This window comes from Tamandua tetradactyla, chromosome 25 (genome assembly GCF_023851605.1).
Source record: "Tamandua tetradactyla isolate mTamTet1 chromosome 25, mTamTet1.pri, whole genome shotgun sequence".
Taxonomy (NCBI): Eukaryota; Metazoa; Chordata; class Mammalia; order Pilosa; family Myrmecophagidae; genus Tamandua; species Tamandua tetradactyla.
This window is the reverse complement of record NC_135351.1, coordinates 39,099,723-39,116,625: the sequence shown is the minus strand read 5'-3', so window position 1 is coordinate 39,116,625 and position 16,903 is coordinate 39,099,723. Positions and strand designations below refer to the sequence as shown.

The window sequence follows — 16,903 nt, the reverse complement described above, 5'->3', positions numbered from 1 at the left end:
GTCTGCTGAAGTTAAAGGCTCTACATCGCATTATGCTGGTAGGAAGCTCAGGCAGACAAATGTCACATGCTGGGAAGGATAGGAAAAGCACAGAGTTTAGAGGCTTCATAAGAAAGTCTTTCAGGGAGGGCCACGGTGGCTCAGCAGGCAAGAATGCTTGCCTGCCATGCCAGAGGACCCGAGTTTGATTCCCGGTGCCTGCCCATGTAAAAGAAAAAAGAAAAAAAAGTCTTTCAAACTGCTCAATCTCACCTTCAGGAAAACTGATGCTGGCTACACTTTCCTCCTAAGACATGGGCCTGTCTGGCTGGGGAAAATCAGACCAGGGTCCATAATATCTGAAGAGAGCCTCCTCAAAGAAAAAAAAAGGTTTCATATAGGCAGGGCAAGAAACAGAAAAACAAGAACTGTAAAATTCTGATCAGCTAAAAACCTATGCTGGAGGTCTGGAATAAATTGAATTGAATGTCAAAGAACAGGTAGAAAATAAAACCATCCAGCAAGAAAATCATAGGTAAAAGGGTGAAAGTGAAATCAAATGCCTAGACATCAACAAAAAATAATAAACTATACTAGGAAAATTGAATATGTGGCCCAGTCAAAGAAACAAACCAACAATTCAAATACAGGAGATACATGAGTTGAAACTAATTCAGAATGTTGGAACAGACATACAAAATCTCATCAAAAATCAAATCGATGAGTCAAGGAAGGCTATAAAAAAGACATTGGGTGAACAAAATGATGAGCTCAAAAGTTTGAAGAAACAAATTACAGAACTTATGGGAATGAAAGGCGCAATAGAAGAATGGAAAAAAAACAATGGAAACTTACAACAATAGATTTGAAGAGGAAGAAGAAAAAATTAGTGAACTAGAGGACTGGACATCTGAAATCTGACAAACAAAAGAAAATATAGGGAAAAGAATGGAAAAATGTGAGCAGATTCTCAGGGAATTGAATGACAACATTCAATTGAATAACAACATATACATGTTGTGGGTGTCTGAGAAGAAGAAGAAAATGGAAAAGGAGGAGAAAAACTAATGGAGGAAATAATCACGGAAAATTTTACATTCTCTTATGAAAGACATAAAATTCCAGATCCAAGAAGTATTGCATACCCCAAACAGAATAGATCCAAATAGCCATACTCCAAGACATTTAATAATCAGATTGTCAAATGTCAAAGGCAAAGAAATAATTTTGAAAGCAGCAAGAGAAAAACAATGCATCATATATAAGGGAAGTCCAATAAGACAATGTTTGGATTTCTCAGTAGAAACCATAGAGGTGAGAAAGCAGTGGTATGGTATATTTAAGATTTTAAAACAGAAAAACTGCCAACCAAGAATTCTATATCCAGAAAAACTATCCTTCAAAAATGAGGGGGAGATTAAAATATTTTCAGACAAACAATCACTGAGAGAAGTTGTTACAAAGAGACCAGCTCTACAAGAAATACTAAAGGGATGACTCCAGGCAGATAGAAAAAGGCACAAGAAAGAGGTCTGGAGAAGAGTGTGGAAATAAAGACTACTAGTAAAGGTAAAAAAGAAAAAAATAGATATGGCATATGAAATTCAAAATGATGGGGAAAAGTGCTGCCTTTACAGTAATAACATTAAATGTTAAGGGATTAAAATTCCCAATCAAAAGACATAGACTGGCAGAATGGACTGGCAGAATAGACTGTTTCAGTATTGCTTTTACAATTAATAAACATAAACTCATTTAAAATCTTTACTGGATCCATAGCAGTTTTTCATGCTGTGAATTTCCTTAATCATGGATATTAAAAGTACAACTGACATGTATTAAAAGTGCAACTAACATCTTATGTTTAAAAGGGGTAATGTTATCTTACAAACTGAAAAAGACTGTCTTCATAGTCCACCATATATTACAGAGCACCCCTAGGAAATGTTATGGAACCATAATGCCAGAGTCTCCCAGAACTATGGGCACCTCCCAGATGACTCATTAATAGCATAAGGCAACCACATTTTGTGCCATATGCCATTTTCCCCACCCCCACTGGTAGTCTTAACTGTTTGGGCAAGGGGTGGGCAGCTGAGCTAATCCTCCTTAGGCTTGCAGCCCCCTGGGAGGCCTGGCACAAAAACTCTGCCAAATGCAGACACCCTGAGCTACTCAGACTCTTTATTTCTGGCACGTGAATGAAGACATGGAGACATACAGCATATGAGAGCAATCAGCCAGGACTGAGGCTAATACATCAAAGTAAAGAGGAGGCAAACAAAAGCTTATGTAGAAGTATTTATTAGAGGAAAGATAGAGGAGAAGGAAGCTAAATGAAAGCAGGAGGAGAAGCAAACAAAGAACCAGGTCCATAACAATGGCTGTGTGATGCTAACAGAGATCCTGGTGCCAGCTCATTTCTTCCCCAGACCTAATCAACAGAATCGGCCTAGAGACTCTTCCTCTGGGAAATGCTGGGGCCCCATCTGCATGCACTGATCATCATATTCAGAGAGCTTAGAGTTTGGAAAATCTACAAAAGGCTTCTGACCCACTCTGGCTATAAATGTCTAGAGGGCCAATCCTCCAGAGTTGGGAAATCCTCAGTTCTGGCTTTAAGACCTCCAACTGATTGGGTGAAGAAGCCCCCCCTCATTGCTGAGGGCAAACTCCTTTGTTGATTGTAGGTACAATCAGCCATAAAAAAGGAATGAAGCACTGGTACATGCTACAACATGGATGAACCTTTCAGACACAAAGTTGGATGAAATAACCTAGACTTAAAAGACAAATATTGTATGATCTCATTGATAACAAAATAATTAGAATATACAAATTCATAGAGTCAGGAACTAGAATACAGATTTCCAGGGGCACGGGTAGGGGTAGAGGATGGAGAGTTAATACTCAATTGGTACAGAGCTTCTGGCTGTGAAGGAAAAGGACTGGTAATGGATGGCAGTGATGGTACCACATTATGAATGTAATTAACACCAATGAGCTGTATACATGAAAGTAGTTAAAATGGGAAATTTTATATTGGTTACATGTTACCAGAACAAAACTTTTGAAAACCCATAAACTTGTACCACAAAAAGAGTGAACACTAATGCTAACTATGGTTGATAGTTAATAATAGCTATATAATAATTTTAATTTATTGATTATAACAGAGGTACCACACTTATGTAAAATGTTAATAATAGGGAAAACTGTGAAGGGGGTTCTGCTGGTTTGAAAGGATATATGTACACTAGAAAAGCCATGTTTTAATTTAAATCCCATTTCATAAAGGCAGAATAGTCCCTGTTCAATGCTGTATGTTTGAAACTGTAATCAGATCATCTCCCTGGAGGTGTGATTTAATCAAGAGTGGTTGTTAAGTTGGATTAGGTGACATGTCTACACCCATTTGGGTGGGTCTTGATAAGTTTCTGGAGTCCTATAAAAGAGGAAACATTTTGGAGAATGAAGGATATTCAGAGAAAGCAGAGAATGCTGCAGCACCATGAAGCAGAGAGTCCACGAGCCAGCGACCTTTAGAGATGAAGAAGGAAAACACCTCCGGGGGAGCTTCATGAAACCGGAAGCCAGGAGAGAAAGCTAGCAGATGATGCCATGTTTGCCTTGTGCCCTTCCAGCTGATATAGAAGCCCTGACTGTGTTCACCATATGCCTTCTCACTTGAGAGAAACCTTGAACTTCATTGACCTTCTTGAACCAAAAGTATCTTTCCCTGGATGCCTTTGATTGGACATTTCTATAAACTTGTTTTAATTGGACATTTTCTTGGCCTTAGAACTATAAACTAACAACTTATTAAATTCCCCTTTTAAAAAGACATTCCATTTCTGGTATATTGCATTACGGCAGCTAGCAAATTAGAACAGGGTTCTGTGGAAACTGACTTTTTTGTAAACCTACAACTATTCTAATAATTATTTAAAGAACTTTCCTTTGATTATAGATACAAATAGTCATAGAAACAATTAAGTGAATATAGATGCAAATCCATCTATGAAACACCCTCACAGTTGCCATCAGGCCAGTGCTTGCTTGACCAAACAACTGGACACCATAACCTAGCCAAGCTGGCATATGAGACTAACCATCACACTTAAGTGAGTCTCCATTCCTTCTCACCAAAAATGTCTAACTAAAAATAAAGAACTAGTAAAAAACTTCAGGGAAAACACATGTTTAAGGAACCTTTTGTTGAGGCTGCTAGAGATAAACAAAATCTACCAGAAGAGGTTTCCATGTGGAATAGTCTTCTGGAAAAGTATGTTTGTTTCTGATTTCTCCCCATAAAATGCTTCTGAGGAGGTGGTTTCCCTTGAAGCTATTTATATACTTTGTTAAGGAAGAGGAAACCCCAAGATTATTTGGCTACACATTTATTAAAGATGCACAAATTTCTCTTGACTTTTTCTAGACAGATGAGCTATAAATGAACAAATCCAGCATCTCATGCCACGCAGAGAGAGCAGATTTGTTTGCCATCACATCTGTTTATACTGTCTGTCAGTTCCCTGGCCTTTTTCTCCCCAACATCTGGAGCTGAAGGAAGTAGCTCAGACACCAGGGAAATCTGGGCTTTAGTATTCAACTAAGACAAATCCCTGAGATCAAAATTTCTGTAACTTATTTTTAAACTGTGAGTCCAAGACTCTGAAGGGTGCTTGAATTTTCTATGAAGAAACTTAGGAATGGGAACTGGAATCAATTTTCAATGTTTCATTGATTTCCAAGATGATAAATTATAATTACAGATTGTCTTATATACTCTTAATATGCAAAATAGCATTGTTATAGAATTTACAAACTAAAGATACTTCTTAGTTAATGTTTTCTATCAAACATTTTATGTGGGTTTTTTTACAGTTCTTTATAATTCACTATTATTTTAAAATATTTTTTAAATTGTTTCATCTATCCTAATATTATTTCAAAATAATGTCCCAACCTTCCTGCTTCAGGTCTCAACACTCCTATTTCCTCCCTTAGCTCAAAAACTTACCTTTGCCTTTCTTTGCACAGTCTACCCTTGTTCTAGTTTGCTAGCTGCTGGAATGCTATCAGAAATGGAATGGCTTTTTAAAAGGGGAATTTACTAAGTTGCAAGTTTACAGTTATAAGGCTGTGAAAAAATGTCCAAATTAAAGCAAGTCTATGCAAATATCCAAATTAAGGCAGCAACAAGCAGTTACTTCACTCAATAAAGGCCAGTGAACTTCAGGATTTCTCTCTCAACTGGAAGAGCACATGGTGGGCATAGCACCATCTGCTAGCTTTCTTTTCAGGGGTTATGTTTCAGGAAGCTCCCCCAGGGGTGTTTTCCATCATCTCCAAAAGTCTCTGGCTGCATGGGATCTTTCCAAATTATTTCCTCTTTCAAAGGATTCCAGTAAACTAATCAAGACCCACCTGGAATGGGTGGAATCACATCTCCATCTAATCAAAAGTTAATGCCCATAATTGGGCATGTCACATTTCCATGGTGATAATCTAATCAAAAGATTCCAACCTGAATGATGGAATAGGGATTAAAAAAAGCTTTTGTTCCCACAAAATTGAATCAAGATTAAAACATGGCTTTTTAGGGCACATAATTCTTTCAAACCAGCACAGTCCTCCTTCTATAAAGTGCTTTCCCAACTACCCTACCACCATAAGGCCCAGCCAACCTTCACTTCACCTTATAGATGGTCACCTACCCCCACAGAGAATTCACTATTCTTACATCTGCCTCCCTGAATCGTTTACCTAAAGCTGCTTCTATAATACTTAATATATATTGTACAAATTGCTTGTCTCCCTTTCAGGCCAGAATTAAGTTTAATTGTTCTTATTTTGTTTTGTTTTAATAACCTATAGTGTCTGGTACAGTGACATGACCAAAGCAGAAACTATATGTTTTTGTTGAATGAATGAAGGAATGCTTGTGCACAACCATTCATAACATCTAATTCCCATCCACCTGTAGCCAATGGCACACATCACTGTGATAACTGGAATGCCGTTTACAATCAGAAAAGATTATTCCACTGACTTAAGAGAAATCACACCACTGATTTTGAATTTTAAGACCATGATCCTAATGAGAGAGAACTAGCCACATAACACAAAGTTGTTACAAAGGAGTTGATCATCTTAAATCTAAAGGAAAATGCATAAAAATATATCACAGATTATAGTACTAGAACAGTAATGACGTTCATGAATTGCTTTCCTTTAAAGGCTACCTCAGCATTAGCTTTTACAAAGTGTAGATTGTACATCTGTTGTTGTTGTGGGGCACAGTTGCTAGCAAGCAGGTGTATCATAGAACCAGAAAAATGCCGTTAGCTGTTGCCAAAACACATCCCATTCTCTCAGTTTCTTAACATTGGTTATTGTTTAACTCTTGGGGACATTCCGCCCCAATGTTGTGGGGACTTTCCCTGCTTGGGCCTGATTGATTGCTCCTGGCCCTCCACATTCCCCACTGGTTTTATGAGAGAATCAAATCATTGTTTCTTTATTTTGATTATAAATTTGCTGATATTGGGTTCCAAGGACTAATAATTTAACAGTTTGTATTTTTCTTTGCACGTATGAGGTTAGACAGTTGATTATACAGAGTCCAAATATTAAGCTTAATAATATGAGAATTAGGTGCCCTGCTACAGCAGACAAGAGCACGGTCAACAACGGGGACCGGGAAAATAAGTTTTCATATCACTGGCAGGGGTCCCGTCCACCGGGTCTCCAAGGTGGCTGGCTGAAGCTTCTTTATCCAGACCAGGTCTCCAGGCTGCACCTGAAATAGATCTTTCTTAGGGGCAGGATTTGTTGGTCCCGGATGGGCTGCCTGCACCAGTTTCCGAGTTTGCTGGGTGGTAGATTGCGGGACCTGTAATGATTTTAGAAGAGAACGGTTATTTAATTCAGCTTTTTTTCCCCCCAAATTTAGGGATTAGTGGAGGTGGTCGTTTAAACATGATTTTATATAGGGTAATTCCCTTAACATAGGGAATACATCTAGTCCTCAGGAGGGCAAATGGAAGGAGACTCACCCAGTTTTCGCCAGTCTCGAGCTTTAGTTTATTCAAAGTTTCTTTGATTGTTCTATTCATTTGCTTAACCTGTCCTGAACTCTGTGGTTTATAAATACAATGTAACCTCCATTTGATATTTAATATTTTTGCTAACAATTGAGTAATCTGGGCAATGAACACCAGCCCATTGTCGGACCCCATTGCAGTTGGGAGGCCAAATTGGGGGACAATTTCGGAAACTAGTTTTTTTTTTATTACTATTTGTGATGTCTCGGTTCTGGTAGGAAATGCCTCAGTCCATCCAGAGAAGGTGTCGATGAAGACTAGCAGGTATTTGTATCCATAAGGGCCAGGTAACATTTCCGTGAAGTCTACTTCCCACTGCTGTCCTGGGGCTCGTCCCCTCAGCCTGGCTCCTGGAGGTATTTCTTTCCCTTGGCCAGAATTTACCTGCGCACAGATGTGGCATCTGGACGACACCTACCGGGCTTATTGCTGCAATCAGGGGATGTAATAATTTCTCTGTGAAAGTTCAGTTAGTTTCGTACTGCTCAGGTGTGTACTTTGGTGAACCTGGGGAACTAAATTTTTCCCCAGCTGCTCCGGCACTAGGATTCTCCCATCTGGGAGAATTTTCCAACCATCGGATCTGTTTTAGTGCCCAGAGTTTTTCCCAGTCTAATTTCTTCCCCGGTATAATTTGGAGGGCTCAGCAGCACTCGCCCCTGTAAAACAGGAAGTATTTGCAGCGTCCCCACTGGTTTTTGGGCAACTTCTTTTGCCGTTTTATCAGCCAGGGCATTTTCTCTGGCAATTTGAGTTTCGGCAGTCTTATGTCCTTTGCAATGTATAACGGCTGCCCTTTTTGGTAACCAGATAGCCTCTAGCAAGGCAAGTATTTCTGGTATATTTTTTACTTCCTTCTCTCCCGATGTCAAAAGTTCCCACTCCTGATATAGTGCCCCATGGACATGCGCAGTTGCGAAGGCGTATCTGCTGTCCATGTAGATGTGGACAACCTTTCCTTTTCCCCACCTTAGAGCCTGGGTCAGAGCTATTAGTTGGACCTTCTGGGCCAAAGTCCCATGTCCTAGGGCCTGAGCCCAGATGACCCAGTCCACAGTTACCACTGCTGCCCCCACATACCTGATTCCCTCTGAGACATAACTGCTCCCATCTGTATATAATTTTTTATCAGGATTTGGCCAGGGGTTGTCAGTGAGGTCAGCTCTCAGGTTCATGAAAGATTTCAAGATCTCGCAACAGTCATGGATGGGCTCAGACGGGTCATCATCCGGAAGCAAGGTGGTGGGGTTAAGAGCCGCGTTTTTAGGAAGCAGATTCTTGGGGGATCCAGTAGCAATACCTGATACTGGGTGTTCTAGCTTGCTTGCTGCCAGAATGCAACACACCAGAGATGGATTGGCTTTTAATAAAAGGGGATTTATTTTGTTAGTTCTTCAGAAGAAAGGCAGCTAACTTTCCATTGAGGTTCTTTCTTTTTTTTTTTTCTATTAATTAAAAAAAGAATTAACAAAACAATTAGAAATCATTCCATTCTACATGTACAATCAGTAATTCTTAATATCATCACATAGTTGCATATTCATCATTTCTTAGTACATTTGCATCGATTTAGAAAAAGAAATAAAAAGACAACAGAATAAGAATTAAAACGATAATAGAAAGAAAAAGAAGAAAAAAAAAAACCTATACCTCACATGCAGCTTCATTCAGTGTCTTAACATAATTGCATTACAATTAGGTAGTATTGTGCTGTCCATTTCTGAGTTTTTATATCCAGTCCCGTTGTACAGTCTGTATCCCTTCAGCTCCAATTACCCCTTCTCTCTCTTTTTTTTTTTTAATTAATGGAAAAAAAGAAATTAACCCAACATTTAGAAATCACACCATTCTACATATGCAATCAGTAATTCTTAACATCATCACATAGATGCATGATCATCATTTCTTAGTACATTTGCATCGGTTTAGAAGAACTAGCAACATAACCGAAAAAGATATAGAATGTTAATATAGAGAAAAAAATAAAAGTAATAATAGTAAAATCAAAACAAAACAAAACAAAAACCTATAGCTCAGATGCAGCTTCATTCAGTGTTTTAACATGATTACTTTACAATTAGGTATTATTGTGCTGTCCATTTTTGAGTTTTTGTATCTAGTCCTGTTACACCATCTGTATCCCTTCAACTCCAATTGCCCATTATCTTACCCTGTTTCTAACTCCTGCTGGACTCTGTTACCAATGACATATTCCAAATTTATTCTTGAATGTCTGTTCACATCAGTGGGACCATACAGTATTTGTCCTTTAGTTTTTGGCTGGACTCACTCAGCATAATGTTCTCTAGGTCCATCCATGTTATTACATGCTTCATAAGTTTATCCTGTCTTAAAGCTGCATAGTATTCCATCGTATGTATATACCACAGTTTGTTTAGCCACTCTTCTGTTGATGGAGATTTCGGCTGTTTCCATCTCTTTGCAATTGTAAATAACGCTGCAATAAACATTGGTGTGCAAATGTCCGTTTGTGTCTTTGCCCTTAAGTCCTTTGAGTAGATTCCCAGCAATGGTATTGCTGGGTTGTATGGCAATTCTATATTCAGCTTTTTGAGGAACCACCAAACTGCCTTCCACAGTGGTTGCACCATTTGACATTCCCACCAACGGTGGATAAGTGTGCCTCTTTCTCCGCATCCTCTCCAGCACTTGTCATTTTCTGTTTTGTTGATAATGGCCATTCTGGTGGGTGTGAGATGATATCTCATTGTGGTTTTGATTTGCATTTCTCTAATGGCCAGGGACATTGAGCATCTCTTCATGTGCCTTTTGGCCATTTGTATTTCCTCTTCTGAGAGGTGTCTGTTCAAGTCTTTTTCCCATTTTGTAATTGGGTTGGCTGTCTTTTTGTTGTTGAGATGAACAATCTCTTTATAAATTCTGGATACTAGACCTTTATCTGATATATCATTTCCAAATATTGTCTCCCATTGTGTAGGCTGTCTTTCTACTTTCTTGATGAAGTTCTTTGATGCACAAAAGTGTTTAATTTTGAGGAGCTCCCATTTATTTATTTCCTTCTTCAGTGCTCTTGCTTTAGGTTTAAGGTCCATAAAACCGCCTCCAGTTGTAAGATCCATAAGATATCTCCCAACATTTTCCTCTAACTGTTTTATGGTCTTAGACCTAATGTTTAGATCTTTGATCCATTTTGAGTTAACTTTTGTATAGGGTGTGAGAGATGGGTCTTCTTTCATTCTTTTGCATATGGATATCCAGTTCTCTAGGCACCATTTATTGAAGAGACTGTTCTGTCCCAGGTGAGTTGGCTTGACTGCCTTATCAAAGATCAAATGTCCATAGATGAGAGGGTCTATATCTGAGCACTCTATTCGATTCCATTGGTCGATATATCTATCTTTATGCCAATACCATGCTGTTTTGACCACTGTGGCTTCATAATATGCCTTAAAGTCAGCACGAGACCTCCAGCTTCGTTTTTTTTCCTCAAGATGTTTTTAACAATTCGGGGCACCCTGCCCTTCCAGATAAATTTGCTTATTGGTTTTTCTATTTCTGAAAAATAAGTTGTTGGGATTTTGATTGGTATTGCATTGAATCTGTAAATCAATTTAGGTAGGATTGACATCGTAACTATATTTAGTCTTCCAATCCATGAACACGGTATGCCCGTCCATCTATTTAGGTCTTCTGTGATTTCTTTTAACAGTTTTTTGTAGTTTTCTTTATATAGGTTTTTTGTCTCTTTAGTTAAATTTATTCCTAGGTATTTTATTCTTTTAGTTGCAATTGTAAATGGGATTCGTTTCTTGATTTCCCCCTCAGCTTGTTCATTACTAGTGTATAGAAAAGCTACAGATTTTTGAATGTTGATCTTGTAGCCTGCTACTTTGCTGTACTCATTTATTAGCTCTAGTAGTTTTGTTGTGGATTTTTCCGGGTTTTCGACGTATAGTATCATATCATCTGCAAACAGTGATAGTTTTACTTCTTCCTTTCCAATTTTGATGCCTTGTATTTCTTTTTCTTGTCTAATTGCTCTGGCTAGAACCTCCAACACAATGTTGAATAATAGTGGTGATAGTGGACATCCTTGTCTTGTTCCTGATCTTAGGGGGAATGTTTTCAATTTTTCCCCATTGAGGATGATATTAGCTGTGGGTTTTTCATATATTCCCCTCTATCACTTTAAGGAAGTTCCTTTGTATTCCTATCTTTTGAAGTGTTTTCAACAGGAAAGGATGTTGAATCTTGTCAAATGCCTTCTCTGCATCAATTGAGATGATCATGTGATTTTTCTGCTTTGATTTGTTGATATGGTGTATTACATTAATTGATTTTCTTATGTTGAACCATCCTTGCATACCTGGGATGAATCCTACTTGGTCATGATGTATAATTCTTTTAATGTGTTGTTGGATACAATTTGCTAGAATTTTATTGAGGATTTTTGCATCTATATTCATTAGAGAGATTGGTCTGTAGTTTTCTTTTTTTGTAATATCTTTGCCTGGTTTGGGTATGAGGGTGATGTTGGCTTCATAGAATGAATTAGGTAGTTTTCCCTCCACTTCAATTTTTTTGAAGAGTTTGAGGAGAATTGGTACTAATTCTTTCTGGAACGTTTGGTAGAATTCACATGTGAAGCCATCTGGTCCTGGACTTTTCTTTTTAGGAAGCTTTTGAATGACTAATTCAATTTCTTTACTTGTGATTGGTTTGTTGAGGTCATCTATGTCTTCTTGAGTCAAAGTTGGTTGTTCATGTCTTTCCAGGAACCCGTCCATTTCCTCTAAATTGTTGTATTTATTAGCGTAAAGTTGTTCATAGTATCCTGTTATTACCTCCTTTATTTCTGTGAGGTCAGTAGTTATGTCTCCTCTTCCATTTCTGATCTTATTTATTTGCATCCTCTCTCTTCTTCTTTTTGTCAATCTTGCTAAGGGCCCATCAATCTTATTGATTTTCTCATAGAACCAACTTCTGGTCTTATTGATTTTCTCTATTGTTTTCATGTTTTCAATTTCATTTATTTCTGCTCTGATCTTTGTTATTTCTTTCCTTTTGCTTGCTTTGGGATTAGTTTGCTGTTCTTTCTCCAGTTCTTCCAAGTGAACAGTTGAGGTTCTTTCTTACATGGAAGGCACAGGATGGTCTCTGCTGGTCTTCTCTCCAGGCCCCTGGATTCCAACAACTTTCCCCGGGGTGACTTCTTTCTGCATCTCCAAAGGCCTGGGATGAGCTGCGAGTGCTGAGATGAGAAATGCCAAGCTGCTTAGGCTGTGCTACACTGCACTCTCTCATTTAAGCACCAGCCAATTAAGTCAAACATCACTCATTGCAGCAGACATGCCTCCTAGCCGACTGTAGATGTAATTAGCAATAGATGAGGTTCAGGTACCATTGGCTTATGTCCACAGCAACAAGACTATGTATGCTCACCTGGCCAAGTTGACAACTGAATCTAACTAACACACTGGGTTATCCAGGCATTTGAGAGTCATCTCTCAGGTGGGTTCCTTAGTAATGTTTCTACTGAATGCGGGGCCACTATGTATAAGTCCTGTCCCAGAGTTAATTTAGATGCTTCTTTTACTAAAATGGCAGTGGCAGCAACAGCCCAGAGGCTGCCACATAGTCTAGTCTTTTAGACAGGTAGGCAAATGGCCTTTTCCATGGTCCTAGCATTTGGGTGAGGACTCCTTTTGCTATTCCTCGGGTTTCAGCAACATGTAGTTGAAAAGGTTTGGACAGGTCAGGCAAGGTTAAGGCAGGGGTGCTCACAAGCGCCTGTTTCAGCATTTTAAAAGCTTTTTGCTCAGCCTCAGTCCAGGTTAGAGCTTTCTCCTTTCCCCCTGTACTAATGTACAGGGGTTTTGTATTTCTGCAAACCCAGGAATCCAGAGCTGGCAATATCCAACTGCTCCTAAAAATTACTGTACCTGCCTTTTTGTTTTTGGTTGGGGTATTTTTAGGATAGCTTCAATCCTATTAGAAGACAGAGCTCTTTTTCCCCCTTCTAATTCATACCCTAAGTATGTTGCTGAACTGGTGCAGAGTTGGGCCTTTTGGCTGAGACCCAATAGCCCAAGTGGGCTAGTTCCTGTAACAAGTTTTCAGTTGCCTTTTTGCAGTTTGACAGATTATAAGCTGCCAGCAAGAGGTCATCCACATATTGTAAGACGGTTATCTCTGGATGCTCTTGTCTAAAATGAGCCAGATCCTGGCTTAAGGCCTCATCAAACAGGGTGGGAGAATTTTTGAAATCTTGCAGCGACCAAGTCTAAGTTAGTTGTCCAGAGAACCCCGCTCTGGGTCAGTCCATTTAAAAGCGAAGATAGGTTGACTTACCGAGGCCAGGGGAAGTGAAAAGAAGGCATCCTTTAAGTCCAGAACAGTGTAGACCTGCTGGCTGGGAAGTAACAAGCTCAAGAGTGTATATGGGTTAGGCACAGTGGGGTGAATGGTTTCAATTCTTTTGTTTACCTCTCGGAGATCTTGCACTGGCCAGAAATCATTGGTCCTGGGTTCTTGGACCAGGAGAAGGGGGGTGTTCCAGGCTGAATGGCAGGGGACTAGAGTACCTGCCTCCAGGAGCCTTTTGCTATGGACTGCAATGCCTCTTTTAGCCTTTCAGCTTATCGGGTATTTTCGGACTCTGATTGGGGTGGTGGTGCTCATCAGCTGGATAACAATGGGGGTCCAGTGGGCAGCTAATCCTGGTAGGTTAGTTTCTGCCCATACGCCTGGTATTTTTTCTTTCAACTCTTGCAAATATGGGCCGGGGCCGGCAGCGCCACCTCTGCAGTAAGTAAATACTCTTCTGATAAGGGGTAAGTGAGGAGGATTGCCAAGGGGTTTGTATTGAAGGAGCACTCAGCCGAATCGTTTTTGAAAGAGATGGTGGCTTGTAGTTTCTGGAGAAGGTCTCTCCCCAAAAGGGGGTATGGACACTCGGGCACCACAAGAAACAAGTGGGTGACAGTTCCTTCCCCAAGGTTAGTGATCCTGGTCTTAGTCCATGGGTAGGACTCTGTCTTCCCGTTGCTCCCCGTATGGGGATTTTTTCCTTAGATGTGGGCCCTTCTGCTTGCTGGAGGACGGAGAAGGTCACCCCAGTATTCACAAGAAACTTTATAGGCTTGCTCCCGATTTCTAATGTGACCTTGGGTTCCCGGTGGCTCAACGGAACGGAGCCCCGGCCCCATCAATTTGCCTCTTCAACCAGAACAGGGGCCGGTTTCAGTTCTTTAAGTCCTCTTTTAGGGCATTCATTTTTCCAATGTCCGTTCTCTTTGCTGTAGGTGCATTGGTTTGCACCTGGGCCCAACCTTTTTCCTTGGTTTCCCTTTCTTTTTTCAATGGTTTCCCATCTACCTTTTTGTTTTTCCTGTTCAGCCATTGAAGATACTAAAATTTTGGCTATTTTTTTGAACTGCGGGGTCACAGGGTCATGTCTGTTATTAAAAGTCCTTTGGGCAATCTCTATCAGTTCAGAGAGCCCTTTGCCCTCAAATCCTTCTAATTTCTGTAACTTTTTTTCTTATATCTGGGACCAACCGGGTGACAAATGCTATATTTACGGCTTGCCTATTTTCGGGCGCCTCTGGATCTATAGGGGTGTACAAGTGGTATGCCTCCAGGAGGCGCTCAGTGAAAGTGGCCAGAGATTCATCTGGCTTTTGTACAGTTTTGCTTACCCGAGACAAGTTGGTCGGCTTCTTGGCCGCCGCTTGTATTCCCTGGAGCAGAGTCTGCCGATACCGATCAAGAGCCTCCTTACCTCTATCAGTGTTGGGGTCCCATCTGGGACAGGTGGAGGGGAACACAGCCTCTAATCAGGTTGATTCAGTAGCAGGTTGTCCATCAGGTCCAAGAATTAACTTCCTTGCCTCTCCATTGACTCGTTCTCATTCCTCAGAGGTGAAGAGGGCCTGGAGGAGCTGTTGGCAGTCATCCAGGTGGGCTGGTGGGTAAAAAAGACAGTCTCCAAGAGGGAGATGAGGCCTTGGGGCTTTTCAGAGAAAGAGGGATTCTGGTTTTTCCAGTTATACAGATCACTAGAGGAAAAGGGGGCATAGACCATGAAAGGTGGACGGTCATTCCCCAGGGCAGGGCCAACCTGCCTCAAGGGTAAAATTGGAACTCCAGAAGAATCCTGTGATTGTGCACCAGAAGAAAGGTGGTGAGCAGAGCCACTTCTGGTATGGGGGGCACTGAAGGGCACCTCCCGGCTATTAGAGGGGCTGGTTGCCGCCTCGTGGCCATTTCTCCCCTCTGGCCTTAGAGGGGGTGGAGGGGCTGTTGGGTATCGGGGGGGTCCACCAAGAGCGGATCCTTTGATGGTCCTGTTAATACTGGGATCCCACTAGTCCTTTTTTTGAGAGGTTTTTATTAAGAGGGCTGTTTTGGCTCGGGGCGGGGGGGCTTTCTTTTTGGGACTCCAGGCAAGACCGTAACCACTTGGGTTTTTTTGTTAAAATTTCATCCAAATTAGTGTATAGGGAATTTGGTCAGGGTGGCCTGGATTACCAAAAATTGTCCTTTGGACTTTATAAGCCACAGATAGATCTGTGGTTCCCTCCGGAGTTCACCCAGAACCAAAAGTTGGCCACTCCCGTGAGCAGATTTTTTTTTAAGTTGAAGGCATTGACAGGAGCTCCGTAGTCTTCAGCTTTCCACTGAAATTCCTGGAAATTTTTCAAAAAACATTGAAGGGGAGTACAGACAGATAAGCTTGACTGACCCATGGCAATTATGACAAGAACGACACAGAATGCGACGAGACCAACAGATGAGAGAAGGGACAAACTAAACCAAGGCACACAAAAGCCTTACCCTTAATTGATTCCTAACCAGAAGCCCCAGGCAACGTCTTGCTCCGGGACCTGACCTTGGAAGTAATGCTGCGTCCAGCCTTCCAGAGGTCTCTGACCTGGATCCAGTAACAGACCTGTACTCACTGGTGAGGTTTCCAGAAACAGATGATTCCACCAGATTTTATATAATTTTGGAGGGTCCTGTAGAACTGGCCCAGTTCCTGGTCTTTGCCTGGGGCGGAGGAATGTCTCTCTGAGGCCTTCCCTTAGGCTGGACTTCAGTTCCAGGGGTGGTCCCCAGGACCTGTGGTCACCAGATGTCCCATTAGGGGTGATCTCGCTGGGGCCTCCAAATGTTGTGGGGCACAGTTGCTAGCAAGCAAGTGTATCATAGAAGCAGAAAAATGCCATTAGCTGTTGCCAAAACACATCCTGTTCTCTCAGTTTCTTAACATTGGTTATTGTTTAACTCTTGGGGACATTCTGCCCCAATGTTGTGGGGACTTTCCCTGCTTGGGCCTGATTGATTGCTCCTGCTTGGGCCTGATTGATTGCTCCTGCTTGGGCCTGATTGATTGCTCCTGCTTGGGCCTGATTGATTGCTTCTGGTGCTCCACATTGTGTTTTCTAAGTACCTGATAATTAAAATTTCAGTTGAATTATAATGAGGCAGAATTATGGTTACCCATAGAAATAAGAACTGAGATGAAAATAAAAGTTTAACCATAATTCCAAAATCTCTATTCTGCACTCCTGGACATTTACCTGGCTTCCAGAAACAAATCCTTACCTTCTTACTATGCATTTCCACTGTAACCACCTCAAGCTCACCACGCCCAGATAAAACTTGCCCTAAAACCAGCTATGCTGTCTTAGAGCTATGTACCACAGAAAAACATGTTCTTAAATTTAATTCATGCCTTTGGGTGTGAACCCATTGTAAGTAGGAACTTTGATGAGATTACCTCAGTAAAAGTGTGCCCAACTGAACCAGGATCGGTCAATCTTATTACT

At 40.8% G+C, this 16,903-nt stretch overlaps 1 pseudogene; it reads right to left on the bottom strand.

Annotated features, from left to right (window-relative positions):
• The window catches only part of LOC143668717 (large ribosomal subunit protein eL8 pseudogene), a 33,032-nt pseudogene extending 18,062 nt beyond the window's left edge, over positions 1 to 14,970 (bottom strand).
• Positions 14,971 to 16,903: the final 1,933 nt, after the last annotated feature.